The following is a 447-nucleotide window of genomic DNA, read 5'->3' as shown; positions in this document are numbered from 1 at the left end:
TCAATATTATTATATTGCCAGTAATGTGAATATAAAATATCATTTCATTATCACTTATTTTGCATTCCCCTCATTTCCAGTAAGATTAAATATCTTTTTACATGCTTATTGACCACTTGAATTTTTATCTCTGTTAATGTAATGCCCTTTGCTCATTTTTTCTTTCTTATGAGTTTGTTTTTTTCTTATCAATTTGTTAGTATTTTATACATATTCTGAATATTAGATCCTTTATCCATTGAAGTGAAGTGAAGTTGCTCAGTCGTGTCTGACTCTTTGCAACCCCATGGACTGTAACCTACCCCGCTACTCCATCCATGGAATTTTCCAGGCAAGAGTACTGGAGTGGGTTGCCATTTCCTTCTCCAGGGGATCTTCCCGACCCAGGGATTGAACCTGGGTCTTCTGCATTGCAGGCAGACGCTTTACCATCTGAGCCACCAGGGA

General features: G+C 37.8%; 1 non-coding gene across 1 annotated transcript; it reads right to left on the bottom strand.

Annotated features, from left to right (window-relative positions):
* Positions 1–375: 375 nt before the first annotated feature.
* On the bottom strand, positions 376–447 carry TRNAC-GCA. Its single transcript has one exon. It is a non-coding gene; the product is annotated as a tRNA-Cys (tRNA).

The sequence above is a fragment of the Capra hircus genome, assembly GCF_001704415.2.
Source record: "Capra hircus breed San Clemente chromosome X unlocalized genomic scaffold, ASM170441v1, whole genome shotgun sequence".
Lineage (NCBI taxonomy): Eukaryota > Metazoa > Chordata > Mammalia > Artiodactyla > Bovidae > Capra > Capra hircus.
Note: the sequence above shows the minus strand (reverse complement) of the source record. Positions and strands in the feature narration are given on the sequence as shown.